We start from the raw sequence: 17,639 nt of genomic DNA, 5'->3' as shown, positions 1-17,639 counted from the left end.
CAAAACGGGAGTCTACGACACTCGGATGCTTGTGCTCCAGTTAAGGGAGGACCTGGTCTTGCAGATTGGGGTGGACTGTTCGTATGAGGAGTAGGGCCAAGATTGATTTGTATATGGCTGGATCCAACCTGAGGTGGCATGGTGGGCAAAAAATTATGGATTTGAATGCAGCCTGAGCGATCGCCAGTGACTGAGATTAATTTAAGCATTCCATTCATCATCTTGTTGTACTTGCAGCTAAGACACAGCAAAAGATAACTGCACTCCCTGCAGAAATTCCACTTGAGATATTATGAAAGATATATTTCAATCAGACTTAGTTCTGCTTCAATAGGAGCAATTCAGCCTGAACTGCCAAGACAAGCCTCCTCTAGATGGGTACTCCAGACCAGTTTCACTGTTTTGTGGGGCTCATCAATGAGGTCCACCTTGAGTCTAATGGCACAGCAAGCAAGGGACTCTGATCTTGGCTTACCCATCACATTTAGGGCCTCTCACTTACAAAAAAAAAAGGTGATGGAGGGGGTGTTGAATTAATCTTAGCCACTGGTCAGGCTATATTCCAGCCCATTGTTTTTGTCCAATACATCACTCCAAAAAAAGACTGGCAATATGGAAATCAAAACTGTTGCTGGTACAACAGGAACAGTCCAGTCGGAACTCCTAAGCTGAGTGTTCTTTATCCGGGAACACCAGTAAGACCAGACTAGTTTGAGCGTTTTGGGGGGCATCAGTATACCTGAAAAAATACTATGGTTATAAGTCTTTGCATTAAGATTTATTGCATAATTTACACAATGTGATTTTATTGAAGGCTTCCACACATTTACCTTGTACTCTCATTTTTGATGTCAAGATAGGTTTCTTTGCTGTGAACATCCTAAATCAAAGTCCACCTTATTCAGGACCCATGACCAACATACAAAGTCATTACTGATGTATGTGTCCATTTCTTGTATCCATTCCATTGGAGCGTCCTTGTCTTTTTTGTCCTCTTTAGCTTGTTCCAATGTGCACACCATGTATATGCAATGTAAAGTGAATCTCATTATATGTCAGGACTGGTGATTATGATCATGATTTACTGTCTCCTATATTTTCATCAGCATCACTCATAACCCCTTAAAGTACAAAACTGCACTTCCTGAAAGTTTTGGGAAAGAAACAACAGATCAGGCCGCTATTCCATGTTCTGTCGCATATGGAGACCGTCTAGCTTCCTGTGCCCATTCCTTCGTTGCTTCTCCAGCGGCAGATAAGTACACATTACCTTTTCTCCTTTTGATTTTGTGGTTGTACTTGATATTATATTTTTCACGTAGGAAGGGCAACTCACTGCTTACTAACCACTTCTTCCTTCCTGCGGCAAACCACGGGTCAGTGTGACACTGACCTACATACAGTTTTACATTTACCAGGAGTAGGACCGTATTGCTAGGCTGAGCAGTCCTTCTACAAGTAGATGGAGCTGCATGAGAACTGCCATGGAAAGCACAAACTCCCTTCCCCTGCCTGTCAGTGCTTATCCGGAACACATCACAGGAAGCTCGGAGCAGCATCAGCTGCACAGGGGAGATTGTGATGGCTTAGCAGAGTGGGTGTCCCTTTAACATTTATAGTTTTTTTCCAGTGGGCTTGGAGCGTGCCACCTGATATGAGGGGGTCAGCACAGCACAGTGGAGCATTTGTTACATACAGCTGGATAACTCTGGGACAGCCCAGGCTCCTACCTGCATAACTATCAGGTCTCTCATTGCCTTCAATATACTCCATTTAGGCCCTCATTAGGACCTTGGAGGCAAATGCCCCTACTGCCATGGCGATGGCCGCCAACATACCATCGCCGTGGCTACTGACCGTCCATGGCATTATGACTGTAGACGGAATTCTGCCAGAAGGGTGGCGGAATTCCATCTACAGTCATGGCGGTGGACGGAGGTAAGGTGGCGCTGCTGCCAGAATCAGCGCCACACCAGCAAAACACCACCTACCGTATCCATGATACCGCCTGGTGGTGTTTTGCTGGCGGGCGTTGCTGCTGGCAGCAGCTTTGCATCCCATCTCCTGCTGGAGGACCCCCTGCAAGCAGGTAAGTCGGGCATGTGTGACTGTGTGAATGCGTGCATGCGTGTGTAATGCATGTGTGCATGAGTGGGTGTAACTGTATGTGCATGTTGTGTTGTGACATTTCGTGTGTGCCTAGATGTATGTTCGTGAGTGTTGCTGTGAGTGTGTATGAGTGTACGAATGCGTGGATGAATTTGTGTATGCATGTGTGTATGGGTGTGTATGTACGTGCATGTATGTGTGTAAATGTGGAGGGGGTCGGAAGAGGGAGGGGGAGGGTGGTTGAGGACTCTGGGGAGGAGGGCGGGGGAGACCCCTATCAGTACCAGAGAAGGAATTGCCTGGCACTGATAGTGCCTACCGCCATGGTTTCAGTGGCGGTACAGAAACCACTGAAAGCATGGCAGTGGGCGGGGTCATAATGCCATGGGTGGCCTTATGGCGGCTGCCGAGCTGGAGACTGCAATCTGCAGTGCGGCGGTCATTACCACCGTGGTGGTTGGTGTATTGACTTGGTGGTTTGGCTTTGGCCAAACCGCCAATGTCATAATAGCGGAGGTAGGTACCGCCAGCCTGTTGGCGGTAATACTTCCACTATACCACCGACCGCCGGGGTTGTAATGACCCCCATAGTCTCAATTGAAGCCAGTGTAATCACATGGCAGGTTAAATATGATTTCAAGTCCTCTGCGATTGCTACTGTTGGTTGTAAATCACTACTTTTAGCAGGACATTTAAATTCTGAGGGATAATTCCTCATATTGAGGAGGAAGAAGAGGTGGGATTCATCTTGTGTGATGACAGTGTGGCAAAGGGTGTAAATGCCTCAGTTAATACAGTAGTGCCTCTGGAAAAGAAAATACTGCTACTGGTTTCCAGTTACTCTGAATCCCTCAGATGGAAGGAAGAACACAATATAGTGCCCAAGAAAGGAAGTGCAAAGTGCCCCAGAGAGAGCAGAAATGGTTGCCTTTTGTACAGGCTAAAAAAAGGCTTTCCTAACTATCGAGCCCCCTCGTACTCAAACACGAGGTATTTGAATGACACAGACAACTTGGGTAAAGCAATCACCCCTATTTTTCTGCCAATAAAGGCAAATAATTCTGAGATTATGACCCGTCATAAGGGGAGGAATCCCAAGCAGATTGAGAAGGTGATCCCGACATGACATGACTGATTTCCCAGATCAGGTACCAAGAAAGTTATAGGAAGAGGCTAGAGACTGTGAAAAATTGGGTTGTGGGTTGAATGGGGGGTGAACACGTTCAAGCAACAGCCAACATCCCTGTCAGATTGAACCACAAAAGTCACTAAATCACTAAAAAAAAACTGGCTAGCTTTGCACAAGAGCAGTCATGCTTAACTTAAAGGCAATGGGTAAAGTATGTATGTAGTACACAAACAGCAATAAAGTAAAAACACAACACAAGAAAAATGCCACACCAAAGTAGAAAAATACATTTGAATTAAATATTTGACACCAAAACGACAAAAATCCAATTAGTTGAACTGGAGCTATGAATTTTCAAATTTTAGGGTAAAAACTAGCAGTTAAAGAGAGAAAAGTGACAACCAGGGACACCATAGTCACACAAGATGCGTCAAAGTCAAAGTCAAGTGGGCTCAGTGGACAATTACCTTCAGACTTAAAGGAAATTTTGAAGAAAAATGTTCTGAGAAGGTAAAGTTCAGCGGGGCAAGGCTGTAGGCGGTGTCTGAGGAGGGACCGAAGTTGTCAGGGAGCCTGGATGAAGGCTTGTGAAGATTTCTTCGTTTGGACTGGGTCACTGTTATAGAAGTCAACACGAATTCCAGGAGACCATACACCCCTTTGCCGAAGGACTGCTGAACAGGATTTGCTTCTGCAGACAATAATGCTGCTGGAGCCGCCGTGAAGTCAGGCTAACAGGAGATAAACCTTGGGCAGATAGATGAGCAGGTTGGGCCAGGTCCTCTCTCGGTTCTCAGAGCAGTTTTTAGCTAAACATTTTCCAAGTCCCAAGTTTTGGATTTTAGCTACCTCGGCACCTTTAGCACCACCACCAAGTCCAGGCCTAGAGGGACAGCACTTGAGAATTGTATGACTCATTCATGCTGGGTACAGGTGCAGGTTCAAGATCGTTGGAGCCTTTTTTCATCCATCCCTGAGGCCCTGTTCAGGAGGCCAGCCAACTAGCCCTCAGAGTCATTCTGGCAGTCCTGGGTTCAACAGCAGAAACAGGGCTCAAACAGCACTGCAGGCCTCTGAGGCTTCAAGGCAGGCCTCAGGAAGCAAAGCCGTCCTTCCAGGTGCAGCAAAGCAGTCTTGTGGAGCACATAGCAGACCACAGCAGCAGGCACTCTTTTCAGAGTCCTTCCGTAGGTCCAGAAAGTGAACTGAAGAGTGGGTCTGAGGGTCCTATTTTTATATCTGCTGCCTCCTTTGAATTAGGAGAAGTTTCTAGAGAATTTTCTTTGAAGTGCTTAAAGTGTCCTGCTTCCTCTGCCCTTGCTCCAACCTGGCAGCAAGAACAATGCAGTGGTGACAAGTTCTTTGTGTAGAGGCAGAACATAGCCTATTCAGTTGCAAATGGAGTTGTGCCCAGCTCCCTCCTCCCATCCTGCCAGCTGATGGCCCATCCAGTCACACCTAATCCTTCTATAGTGTGCCTGTCTGGAGGGAATAAACAAATCCTAACTGTAGGAAAGTACCACCCAGTCATTAGACCCAGTAACAGGCTGTAGACACCAAATAGTTACGTCAGGAAATGCCAACTTTCTAAAAATGGCATTTTTAAAATTGTAACCAAAAATTAGACTTTACCATTAAAGACGATCTTTAATTGTAATTTCTCAGACACCAAACATGTATTGCTAACTTGTTCCCAGTGAAATGATAATACTTAATAAATGTAATATTAACCCCAGAATTATCCAATGGGAAAGGTAGGTCTCACAGTAGTAAAAAACACATTTAGGAGTTTTTCACTACAAGGACACATAAAACTTAAAGGCACAATACCAACCTTTATTTTTTTACAATGCACGATGCCCCTGGGTTACCTAGGCCCTACCTTAGGGGTTATGTACATGCAATAAAAGGGCAATTTAAAGCTTGGCAAGGGGGTTATATTAGGAAGTCGAACTGGCAGTTTAAAACTGCATTCAGGCTGCAATGGAAGAACTGGGGCAAGTATTAAGGAGCTACCTAAGTGAATGGCACAATAAGTAGTGCAGGCCCACTAGTGGCATTTACTTAAAGGTCCAGGGTGTAAGGTATACCATGCTTCAAGGGACTTATAAGTAAATTAAGTATGCCAATCTGTTGTAAGCCAGTTTTACCATGTTTAAACAAAACAGTACTTTAGCACTAGTTAGCAGTGGTAAAATGCACAAGAGCCAACAAAAATGAATTTCAGTAAAAAGTGGAGGGTAAAAGCAAAATGTTTGAGGGAAGACCACCCTAAGGCAGACAGGTCTAACAGACAAGCACCCCACACTTCCAATATGTAAGACCCAGAAAACATAAACCACTCCAGCCATCAGAACGACTTCCAGGGAGAATATTGCATCCTTTGTGGCTGCTCACTTCCATAAAGCTCTAGGCAAGGAGCTATACAACTGAATTAGGGCGGAATGTCCTGAGCCACTCTGGAGTGGAAGGCATCTATTATACAAGGAGTGTACTTCTAGCAAAGTACATCAACAACCACTAAAGGGAATGTACTGCTCCTGACAGTAATGCCAAGATAAATTTCTAGATGTGACAGGACCCTTGATAAAAATATTAGGCTTGGCCATAGAGGCCAAGTAGTCAGGTTCCAAGTCTTTTATCAGAATGGGCCCAGAGGGCTAACAAAACAAGTACTTCCTTTGCAAAGTAGACCTGAAATTCTGATATATGGTCTTATTTGACCCAGGCCTGCAGGAGGACATTTTTCCAAAAAAACGGGTGATAGACGATCTGAGCCTTTTCCCTTTCACAGCACTAGACAAAGCCCAGGCACTAATTAAAAAAGATCTATGCTCACAATGTTTTGCTGGAGCTGGACAAGAAAGGGGATGCTCAGCTGGCCACTTCCTAAATCAGACTCCTCAGAGTGGTCAATATGCCAACGGGGTTCCTGGCAGGACCATAATAACTGTTGAGGGTTATTTCCCTAATAGTGGCACTAGAACAGCTAGTGGAGCAAGACGTGCTATCTGTGGTAGCTTCAATTAAAGAAAATGCCTACTGCTGCTGCTGCCAACCCCTCAGGCAGGTTTCTGCCCTCCTGGGGTCCAGCCAGGCCTGGCCCAGGAAGGCAGAACAAAGGGCTTCCTCAGAGAGAGGGTGTTAGACCCTCTCCCTTTGGAAATAGGTGTCAGGGCTGAGGAGGAGTAGCCTCCCCCAGCCTCTGGAAATGCTTTGATGGGCACAGATGGTGCCCATCTCTGCATAAGCCAATCTACACCGGTTCAGGGATCCCCCAGCCCTGTTCTGGCGTGAAACTGGACAAAGGAAAGGGGAGTGACCACTCCCCTGACCTGCACCTCCCAGGGGAAGTGCCCAGAGCTCCTCCAGCGTGCCCTAGACCTCTGCCATCTTGGATTCAGAGGTGTGCTGGCACACTGGACTGCTCTGAGTGGCCAGGGCCAGCAGGTGACGTCAGAGACTCCTTCTGATAGGCTCTTACCTTTCCTACTAGCCTATCCTCCTTCCTAAGTAGCCAACCCTCCTTTTCTGGCTATTTAGGGTCTCTGCTTTGGGGAATTCTTCAGATACCGAATGCAAGAGCTCACCAGAGTTCCTCTGCATCTCCCTCTTCACCTTCTGCCAAAGGATCGACCGCTGACTGCTCAGGACGCCTGCAAAACCGCAACAAAGTAGCAAAGACGACTACTGCAACCTTGTATCGCTTCATCCTGCCGGCTTTCTCGACTGTTTCCTAGTGGTGCATGCTCTGGGGGTAGCCTGCCTCCTTTCTGCACCAGGGGCTCTGAAGAAATCTCCCGTGGGTCGACGGAATCTTCCCCCTGCTGCCACAGACAACAAAAGAATGCATCACTGGTCCTCTGGGTCCCCTCTCAGCACGACGAGCGTGGTCCCTGGAACTCAGCAACTCTGTCCAAGTGACTCCCACAGTCCAGTGACTCTTCAGTCCAAGTTTGGTGGAGGTAAGTCCTTGCCCCCCCATGCTAGACTGCATTGCTGGGTACCGCGTGATTTGCAGCTACTCCGGCTCCTGTGCACTCTTCCAGGATTTCCTTCGTGGACAGCCAAGCCTGGGTCCCCTACACTCTAACCTGCAGTGCACAACCTTCTGAGTTGTCCTCCGGCATCGTGGGACTCCCTTTTCTGACTTCGGGTGGACTTCGGTTCACTCCTCTTCTAAGTGCCTGTTCCAGTACTTCTGATGGTGCTGTCTGCTTCTGTGAGGGCTCCCTGACTTGCTGTGCACCCCCTCTGTCTCCTCATTCAAGTGGCGACATCCTGGTCCCTCCTGGGCCACAGCAGCATCCAAAAACCCAAACTGCGACCCTTGCAGCTAGCAAGGCTTGTTTGCAGTCTTTCTGTGTGGGAACACCTTTGCAAGCTTCTTCACGATGTGGGACATCCATCCTCCAAAGGGGAAGTTCCTAGTCCTCTTCGTTCTTGCAAAACACCAAGCTTCTTCCATCTGGTGGCAGCTTCCTTGCACCCTCAGCTGGCCTTTCCTTGGCTCCTGCCCACTGTCGACACTGTTGCGACTCTTGGACTTGGTCCCCTTGTCTTACAGGTACTCAGGTCCGGAAATCCACTGTTGTTGCCTTGCTGGTGTTGGTTCTCCTTGCAGAATCCCCCTATCACGACCTCTGTGCTCTCTGGGGGTTGTAGGTGCACTTTACACCTACCTTACAGGGTCTTGGGGTGGGCTATTTTTCTAACCCTCACTGTTTTCTTACAGCCCCAGTGACCCTCTACAAGCTCACATAGGTTTGGGGTCCATTCGTGGTTCGCATTCCACTTTTGGAGTATATGGTTTGTGTAGCCCCTATACCTATGTGCTCCTATTGCAATCTATTGTAACTTTACACTGCTTGCATTACTTCCTTTTGCTATTACTGCATATTTTTGGTATTGTGTACATATATCTTGTGTATATTTGGCATCCTCATACTGAGGGTACTCACTGAGATACTTGTGGCATATTGTGATAAAAATAAAGTACCTTTATTTTTAGTATATCTGTGTATTGTGTTTTCTTATGATATTGTGCATATGACACCAGTGGTATAGTAGGAGCTTTGCATGTCTCCTAGTTCAGCCTAAGCTGCTCTGCTATAGCTACCTTCTATCAGCCTAAGCTGCTAGAAACACCTCTTCTACACTAATAAGGGATAACTGGACCTGGTACAGAGTGTAAGTACCCCTTGGTACCCACTACAAGCCAGGCCAGCCTCCTACAATTATGATTTCCCTGTCAGCTTGGCCTTGTGTGAGTGGTGATATTGTGGGCTGGGTGAGTCTCTCTACTGGGCATGCTGGGGTGATGGGTGTCCATGCAGGTCTGTGATGGGTGTCCATGCATTGTTGTTGCATACAGGGCTTGGTATTGGGATGGGTGGGTTGTGATGGTGGGGTATAAGTGAGGTGGCGGAGTGATGGGGGTGAGGGTAGGGGTATGAGTTTGTGATGGCATGCAGGTAGGGTGGGGGGATAAGGTATTTAAGATTTGACTTACCAGAGTCCAGTCCTCCTGCTACTCCTGCGAGGCCCTCAGGATGCATGATCGCCAAGACTTGCTCCTCCCATGTTTTTAGTTGTGGGGGAGGAGGAGGGGGCCACCGCCAGTCCTCTGTACTGCTACCTGGTGCCTTGCAACCACGGAACGCACCTTCCCCTGTAGGTCATTCCACCTGTTCCTGATGTCATCCCTGGTTCTCGGGTGCTGTCCCATGGCATTGACCCTGTCCACGATCCTCCACCATAGCTCCATCTTCCTTGCAATGGACGTCTGCTGCACCTGTGATCCGAGTAGCTGTGGCTCTACCCGGATGATTTCCTCCACCATGACCCTCAGCTCCTCCTCAGAAAACCTGGGGTGACTTTGGGGTGCCATGGATGTGGTATGTGTGATATGTGTGAGGATGTGTGGGGTGATGTGTGGGGGTGATGTTTTGGGGTGTATGTTGTGATGTGCGTGAATGGTGTATGGGTGATGGTGTTCTGTGCCTCTGATTGAGTGGGTGCTCCTGCCTTGTCTCTCTCTGCTTGCTGTCTTTTTTTTCACTGTAAGGGGTTGTGGGTAATGTGGGTGTGTGTTTTATAGTGGTGTGGGTGTGGTGTGTGTATGTGTGTCAGGTGTGTGTAGTTTGAATTGTCCAATGTGGTGTAACGTTTTGTTAGCGTTTGTGTATTTTGAGCGCTGCGGTGTGTACCGCCAATGGTTTACAGCAATTGAAAGACCGCCGCGGGGATTCGTGGGTCGTGATACTGTAGGTGTATTCCTGTTGGCTCAACGATGTGGGTTTTGCTATCACCAGTTTATCACTGACCTTTGGGCTGGTGGACTTGTGTGGGCGTCTGTATAGTGGCAGAATTCTAAGTGTGGGTCATAATACCAGTGGCGGAATAATGGTAGGCGCCATTTACCGCCAGGGTTGTAATGAGGGCCATAATGTTGGTGTATTGCGGTTACAATTGATGGCTTTGAAGATTACTAGAGATACTGGAAAATCCCAGGATTACTGGACAAGGCTCAAGGAGTCATCAGGAAGACTTGGGCAGAGAACGCAGTCAAATGATATTGGTTGGGCTAGAAAAGATGGGTCGGTTGGTCTGTGCAAAAGCATCTGGATCTTACGGGGGTCCTTGCACTCTATGTTTACTATCTGATCTAGATACAGAAGAGCTGTCTTTTGCAATAACAGATGGGCATATCCCAGTTAAGGAACATCAATGGAATGTGAATACAGTATTGAATGTATTACTCTCTGGGCAACAAAACAAATATATTTTCAGGAAATAACTTTCTGGTAAATGTGCTATGCTGCTGTGCATGATTTCCTGCAGAAAAGTGTTTGATGGAATGACACTAGGTAGGATGGTAACACCGGACAGCACTACTTTTAAGATGTATAGGAACACAAAATTGCATTGTAGGGTGCTTTTATATTCGGTGCTCAGGGATACCCCTAAGCAGTGGGTGGTTGAGTGCATTAACGAATATATGAGTATGATGGATTTCATTGATAAAACCTTTTAGAGGTGTTTCTTTGCCTATCATTGTCAGACGGGTACTGTGGGGAATGCGGGAGGCCACTATTGATGTCAAAATGTTTCAGGCTCATTCAACTAGAAGGACCATGGCACCTAAAGCCTGTTCTCTTAGGTTGAGGCTGTAAGACATTATTAATGCTGCCGACTGGTCCTCTAATTCCACCTGTAAGAGGTTTTACTTTAAACTAGTGGTGGACTTGGCCTCCCTTCTGGTAAGTAAGCTTTGAACTAACATAATACTCACCTTCGCTCCTGACATAGAAAGAACAATTTCCTAGATGAAGTGAAGGAAAGTTTAAATTCTTTTAAGGATGGCGTTATGTCTTAAACTGCTACCCACCAGGTGTAATGCTGGGAACAACAAGGGAGATTGGGGCACATGATAGAATATTCTCTTTAACTGTAAATTTGAAATCACATGATTACATTAAAGTACAGATACTTGGATGTTTGCATTAAAGTTTATATGCCTCTAACTGACTATTGGCTCATAAGATGGAGTAATGACAAGGATGTTTGTTTTCCATAGGAACCAAACAGAAACAGGAATTAGACGAAGGAGTTCAAGTTTACAGCAGACGTTGTGCAAAGAAAAGGGGCACAGAAAGCTGAGAGGCTTCTTCAAGTGCTAGAACAAGGACAATTGGCTGGATATCTGTGCCGAAGCAATGAAACCCAGTGTGAGTGTCGTTAAAATGTCTGCTGCGGAGTGTGAGAGATTGGCGGCAGCATAGCAATGCCCTATAAGGCCTGGGGGTGGGTGCAGATTGCCTTAGTCTGTGGAGTATGGTTCAGGCAGTGTAGTGTTCATAGCCTGTGGTGTTGAGGAGCGAAACAGTGTGCCACACTTTGGAGGACCTGCTGTGAGTGGGGCAACAGACCTGGAGAACACCTGGTTGACAGCCAAATCCGAGAATGAGCACCATGGAAGGGGACAGTACCACACCAGAATGTAGTGGGTGCAGGGACAGTCTACTGCAGAGTGGGAAAAGGATGTGTACATGAACTGAGCTGTCTGAAAGAGATACAAAAGCCACAATGGTAGCAGGACACCTGCTGTCAAGATAGGCAGAAAGGGCACTGGGAACTCGCAAGATTACTTTGAAGGACTTTGGGCCACTAGGTGTAGATGCTGTGGGCAGTGAAGGACAAAGTGTGTTGGTAGCAGGGAGTATGCCAAATCTTAACACTTAACAGAGTGCTCCATAGAAATATCAAAGTGCTGGAATGGTGTTGATGCTGGCTCTCATAGTCTTCTATGTTGACTCTGAAATCTTGAGTACCCTTTGGGTAGAATTGGGATTGTATTACAAAGACACCATCTGCACTTTAAGAATGGTAGAAACTAAACGAATGGGTAAAGATGACATTTCCAAAACATCACAGCAGTCTAAAATGTATGAATACACAGCAAGCACAGGTAGTGGTAGGTGGCCACAGAATGAGCAGCGATGTGGTAGAACACAGGTGACACCAAAGGAATGACAGCTAAGCAGATCCTTTCTACCAAATAAAAGTCTAGACAAAAACTTGAGAACACCATTAATGCCATATCAATCAAATTGAACCTACTGCTTGTGGACCAATTCAAGATAAGTAATACATCCTTAAAGACTGAACAAAGGCAAAAGGCATTTGCTCTGAAAGGGAGTAGGCTGATTAGAGAGCTACTGTATTGTTTTTCTAACTTATCTATATACTGGATCGCAGGGTTGATGTTTGCTGAACAAGATGCGGGCCTCTCTCAGACCTTTTTCTTGAGACCTGAATCACAAAGGTGATAAAACCAAAGGGTTTATTAGCAGGTGCTGGGGACACTTTAGAGCCATAATAGCAACAATGCTAAACTACTCTGACTAAGAAGCTATCCTGCATATTGTCAGAAAGGAAGGCAACCCTCAAAGTAAGAGACCCACCATGAGAGTGTATTTTGACTACATACAAAAAAGTGCAACAACTCTGAAAATACTTCAACCCAGTAAAACAAAATATGAGAGTCATGAATTTGAAATACATGCTGATGTTCATGGTAAAACTATTATACATGATTGAAGGCCTCACTGCTTTTGCTACATCAGAGGACTTCTTTGAGTGACTAGAAATAGATAATAGATCAAGCAAGGGCCCAGCGTGAGGCAGATGCTGGAGAACCCAAAGTGTACACTGACAGAAACATGGATCCATTAGAAGATGTCAGAGGCATAATAAATAACCCTCGGAACACCAAGACAATTGTGAGTACTGTTGGGGAGGAAGAATTTAAATAGGAAACAAAAATGCCCTTAACTTGAACAAAAGTGATTGTAAAACTGAACTAGTTAAGTTTCTGGGAAAAGCATACCCAATAATGATTCAAATAGTATTGCGAGGTTGGGTAGCAAACTTACCTTCTCCACATGGTCACTCCAGATTTTTCTTCTTATTCTAGATCCTGCTTTTGAAGCTATTCGCTCTGCCTTAAACGGTATTGGTAAAATTGGTTACACATAATAGGTATATTTAACTCTCTGCTAAGACCATGTATAATGGACCTAAATCATGAAACTTAAATGTCATAGGTGAGCTGCAGTGTATATTTACACAACGTGCATTCATGACAAAAATATGAGTCTGCCAGAAGAACCACTGCGCTCTGCCTGAGCTGCAGTTTAAATGGACTGCAGTTATACGTGGCAGAGAAGAATCACTTTGCAAGGTAGGAAAAGGCTTTTCTATGTATTCAATAATATCTAGCTCCTGTGAGCATGTTCCTGAAGGTTCATAACTAGACATCTACTACTCGCATTTCATCTCAAATGTTCTTCTTCCTTATTGTGTCCCTATAGATGTCTCCCTGCGGAGTGCTTGTCATTAAAATAAAAGAAAAATTCTAACTTAAAAAAACTCTTCCTCCACCTAATGAGTTAATGAAGGAAAACAAAATGCAGATAAAGAGATCGCATTTTTTGATTTTAGCTGCAAACAGAATACAAATAGTAAAGGCTTTTTGAGGTATAATTATATTAAGGTCTGAAGAGACCATGTGTAGAATTGGGCCTGTTCTAAATGTTTGTTAGAGAGAGGCATGTAGTGCCATATTTCCTTCTTTCCTCTTTAATGTATGCCGCAACCAGGGCAATCAGGGGATTGGGCTACTGAGCCGCCAGTACTTCATATAAAATTGACTTCTTCCAATTTTACTGCATGTAAACCACTCTGTAAGAGGAACCGTTTTTTAAAAATAAATATTTTTATTGAGAGTGTAACAGAACACAGCTGACTTGAAAAAGCAACAAAATGCCGTATTAGAATGCATTTGAGGATAACATACATCTCAGCATCCACGAACAGACCCGTGGCCCCTCCTTCGCCTCCTCTAACATTACCAGGAGTGACATTTGATTCAGAATGTTTAGCTTGTATGACTTTCGAACCAACTTCGTGGAAGGGAGTACAGGGATTTCCCTTATGTTCATTCAATTTCCCCCACAACCTGGTCCATTTCTGTGGACAACCACGGCTCTCCTACACTGCTTTAACAGCCAGCATGCACCAGTTCATGTCTCACTTCCAGTACCCAAATCGTGGTGCTTGTTCAACTCCCAATAAGCGTGCAATGTTCCGTTTAGCCACTCTCAGTCCCAGGGTCATCCAGATCTGTTCCATATGGTCGAGTTCCATTGCATCCCAGACATTTAAGAGACAACACTTTGCAGAGACACTCTAATTGCCTCCATAGAGGTTATTCATATAGTCCATTACTTAGTCCCAGTAATGTTGTATCCCAGGGCAGCTCCATATGATGTGGAAGAATTTAGCTGTTTGGCCGCACTGCTTCAGACACAGTGCGTCCTCTGCCCCACCCATTTTGTGAATGGTGGTGCATGCATAGTAAGATCTATGTACAATATTTAATTGTACAAGAAGAATCTCGACCTAATTGCCACTTCCCTTGGGGATGCCAGGGCCTCAAGCTACTCTTCATCCTCGAGATCCCCAGGAACTGTGCCCATTGTTCCCATAACTGTGTTACTGTTGGAAAGTGGGTTATTAGTAATGATAAGTAGGGATCTACCACTACTAATAAGGCTACAATCACAATGTAAGGCTCAGTTAAGGTCTTAGTAAATTCATCTCTTGCTGAACCCCTGGTAGCTGACAACAAGCAGGCAGGCTTAACTTCGGAGACAGGTGTGTAAAGCATTTGAAAACACCAATACACTAAATGAGTGAGACACACCACACAGTAAAAATCCAAAACCAATTTATAACAATAGGAAATATTTTTATCTTTAAAATGACATCAAAACAAATAAAACCCAATGCATAAAACCAGACATATGACTTTTTAAAGAATGAAAACAAGTTGCTTTCTAGTACACTTAAAAACCAATAGAAGCAACTGGGGACGTCTGGTCGTGCTTGACTGGGACAAAGTTACTATTTGAGGCTGACCGCAAATCGAGCCCTGCTCAGATACACGGAGTTGAAGGCCTGTGCCAAAGTTTTACCTTCAGACTAAGTCATTTTTCTGGGTATTTTTCTCTCGTCGTCAGGATGGGTTTCTATGCAACATCATCGACTTGGCACAGCGCGATCTCCTGGTCAACTCCTGGGAGTCTCATCAATGGGGAAAAGCTCCAGATCTTCAGTGGGATGAACCTGAAATTCAAGCTAGGTCGTGGTTCGATGTCGGCAATTTGACTCATTTGACAGGTCTGTCACCTTATAGACCTTTTTTCCAAGTGTTCTCCACTCTTCGCCAAATTTCTGCATCTTCTTTCAGAAGTCCTCAAATCCAATGGTCTAAAAGCTCTGAGATGGTCCTTGATATGTTTGGACTATGTTTCTCAGAATGCACCTGGCGAATCCTCAAAAGTCCAGGTGAAGGTGGTCAGCTGGGGTCCTCCTTGGTGAGAATGTTGCAGGTGAAGCTCTTTTAACCTGCTGCTGTCAGGGAGTCCACTCCTTCCCTCTCCTGAAGCCAGGCAAAGTCCTTAGAGTTGTAGGTTCTCAGTGTGCAGCAGGTGCAGTCATGCAGATTACAGTCTTTTGGGGTGTAGCCATTGACTCCAGTAGGGCAGTCCTTCTCTTTGTAGTTCAGGCAGTGTTCTGAGTTGCTGGGCAACTCTCCCTTATTTATCCAGTGTTCCTCTGCTGGCAAGCAGGGGGTCACCCCTGACCAATGGGGTGCAGGGTGGCACCCTCGGGGTATGACCACTTCCTGTGAAGTGTGGCACAATTCAGTCCAAGGAAGCACTATTCTTTCAAAATCTAAGATGGAGGAAAACCCTCCTTGGAGTGAAGATCTGGCTAAGCCATCTCAATCGTGTGGCTAATTTCCCTAAATCCTCCTTCTCTAGTCCTAGTGCTGATCTCATTACTGAGGCTCCTATCTGTCTGGGGTGTCAGGAAGAGGGAGTGAACCTGTGTACTGTCCTAAGTGTAATTTTCCCTTTGAAGACCAATTTGGGTACCTAGCCCCCGTTCTGCTTTTTGCTCTGCAGCTTGCAGATCTCCCCTCACCAGATGTCCCATTGTTTCAATGCAGGCCACTTCACACCTCATTAAGGCAGCTTGGCTCATCCTGGCAGAGGCTGACCAGTCAGAGAAGGGCAGCTGGAGAGCTGGATTTTGGCTTAACAGAAAAGCAAGTTTTGACTCCAACAATGGAAATGGTAGCCCATATCTAGCGAACATTATACTTCAATAAAATGTCCCTATGTTAGCCTGTGGAGCTACTGTACTACAATGGGGAAAACAAAATTGGCAGTTTTTCCCTACCCATGGCATATAAAACATATTTTGTCATGTCCCTGCTTATAGAAACAAGTTGCCCTAACCCTGGTGCACTTAGGGGAGATCTTAAGGGTGATTTATTTGTAAAAAAAATAAGCTAGTTTGAGACTTTGGAAGCACCTTAATTCCAAAGTCGAATTTGCATATAATTTACTTTTAAAAACAGCAGACAAAACAGGGCTGCCTTTAAAATGACAACAGGCACCAAAGCAGTGCACACCTATGTGCATTAAATCCACTTGGCCTATAACCCTCCATGCCCTATTATATACTAGAGAACTGTAGGTAGTTTCTCATGCCAATTACAACTGTGCATAATTTGCATACACTTTCCACAGGCCCTGGGTCTGGTTAGCATAACCCAGGGCAGTCACAGAGTCAGAAAACCAGTCACAAATGGGGGCAGCAAAAAAGTGGAGGGAAACCACGAGGTTTCTTATGCCACCCCTTCACCCCAAGTCAACACCCCAGGAGACTCAGACCAACCCTGGGAGAGATTCCTTGGTCTGTCAGGTGAGAAGAGAGTGAAGAAACCAGCCTGTACAATTGCTGGGCTTACTCTTCCTTACGTCCCCCTGGTAAGGCCACTCCTTTTTGGAAGCTGACCCACCTCCACAGTGACAGGACCCATTCTAAACTGCAAAGGAGTTGTCTCCTTTTCTTTCTCCCTTCTTAGTTTTGGGTAGTAATGTGCTTACCTTCTCTATCTCTAACTTTGCTAGGGTGACACCTATCTTACTGACAGAGGTTACCCAACACTTGAGGCTCTCATTATCCTAATGAGACTACTGGATTTTGAGCGGCAAGATCGTTCACAGTGTGGGGGACTGAGTCTGACCCACGCTGGATGACACTTGTCACTATAAATCCGGGTTTTGCTCCGGCTAACGAGCAGTGCCTCATCTCTCCCGAATGGAAGAGACAATTGGGCAGCCGAGCGCATGACATTTTAGTACTTCTCAGGGAAGTCGTGGTCACTCAGGTCACAACCGGTTCTCTCATACACAGTATGGTCTCATACATAAATGACAAAGGCAGTTTAAGTTTTAAAGATTGGTTTAATAAAACGACTGCATTTTAGATAGATTGTCATTTCATAGACAGTATAATATTGCAATTCTGTCATCAATGAATCAACTGTTTTCACATCCCAATCATCAGATACAATGCCTGGTATAACTATATCGTTCATGGATAACTTTAACACTTACGGTGTTTGAATAATTTCAGTGGGACCATATATATCAAACATTACTTTGTCCCACACAATCCCATCAGGAATTTGCACTGCAGAAATGTTCACAAAAGACAAGTCTCTTCGAATTTTATGTGATGAAAAGTGTGGTTTCAAAACCTCCTCCACCTGTGCAACCCCTAATCTCTCAGGAAGAAAATGACCATGTATTAACAAGAAAAAATTAACGACAAAACCAATCCAAAGCATGAAGGGTAGGACAGTCAGGGAAAGCCATACATAGTTCCATGGAAAAACGAAGTATGTTTCTTTAAGCCAATGTATCAGCTTACGTACACCTGACAGGTCGAAGAGGCAAACGAGTCCGATAGACCGTTG

The sequence above is a fragment of the Pleurodeles waltl genome, chromosome 1_2 (assembly GCF_031143425.1).
Source record: "Pleurodeles waltl isolate 20211129_DDA chromosome 1_2, aPleWal1.hap1.20221129, whole genome shotgun sequence".
NCBI classification, from domain to species: domain Eukaryota; kingdom Metazoa; phylum Chordata; class Amphibia; order Caudata; family Salamandridae; genus Pleurodeles; species Pleurodeles waltl.
This window is presented reverse-complemented; position numbering follows the sequence as displayed.